We start from the raw sequence: 1,071 nt of genomic DNA, 5'->3' as shown, positions 1-1,071 counted from the left end.
CCGGCTGGGCACAGCCAGGGACACGCGGGACAGCCACCATCGGCCCCCTCTGCAGCACGGGGAGGGCCTCGCTGGAATTATTGTTTTTCTGTCTTCGGGGTCGAGAAGAGGAACGCTTATTTTTATGAAGCATTATTTTACAAGGATTTGTTTAAGGGAAAAAGAATCCGATTTTAAGGGATTGCAGCTGTAAAAATACAGTTTCTGCTAAATAAAAGAGGAGAACAAACCCCTGAATCAGCTATTTATTTGTTTTCCTTACCTGGAATGACCCCTGTGCCTCCATCTCTAACTCCCTCCCTTCCCAGCTCCCTCTTCTCCCACCTGGGCTTTATTCACCCCCGGTTTCATGGGATGCCGCTTGTTGCTCCAAGGAGCCCACGCCACGGCAGCAGCACCCAGGGGTGGCTCAGCCCCTCGCTGCTGGCTGCTGCGGAGCGTTTGCAAATGCCCCCCTGCCCTTCTGCGAGAGCTCAGCCCCCGGAGAGACGCGGGACTGGGGGGCAACCGGAGCCAGAGGGAAGGGAGAGGGAGGACGAGCTGATCTGTCTGCCTTGGCTCCGGCCGCGGTTTCGCTGCGCGCCGGATGCGAAATTGAGTCCCCGTGCTCCGTGCCAAGGTGGCCGTCTGCAGCCCAGCGTCGCCAGACAGGGGCTGAGCTCCCGCACGTTCTGCCTTGGTCCGGGTGGGTCACTTCACCTGCCCAAGGGCTGCGGGGGCAACGGGGGGGAAGCCTGGCCTGAGACCCCCAGGCACGCGCCTCCGTCCCTCGAGGAAAATGGGTCTCTGGTGCTTTGCCGTCGCCCGCGGCACTGCCCGGCACCGGGGCAGGAGGCCTCATGTTACCCGGGCTCTCCAGGCGGTGATTTAATAAGAATAAAATGGAAACATCTGGAGTCGCGTATGATGGATAAAGTGTGCACAACGTGTCTGTGAAGAGCCTCTTTCATGCCTGAAATCTCCTGCGTTATGAAATGATAATTAATCACAACAAGCAGCCGTGCAACGTTCTCATCTCCCAGGGCAGGTTGCAAACGTCACAGCTGGTTGGTGGCACAGGCTGCGCCCGTG

Source organism: Egretta garzetta, unplaced genomic scaffold, assembly GCF_000687185.1.
Source record: "Egretta garzetta isolate BGI_Z169 unplaced genomic scaffold, ASM68718v1 scaffold443, whole genome shotgun sequence".
NCBI classification, from domain to species: Eukaryota; Metazoa; Chordata; class Aves; order Pelecaniformes; family Ardeidae; genus Egretta; species Egretta garzetta.
Note: the sequence above shows the minus strand (reverse complement) of the source record.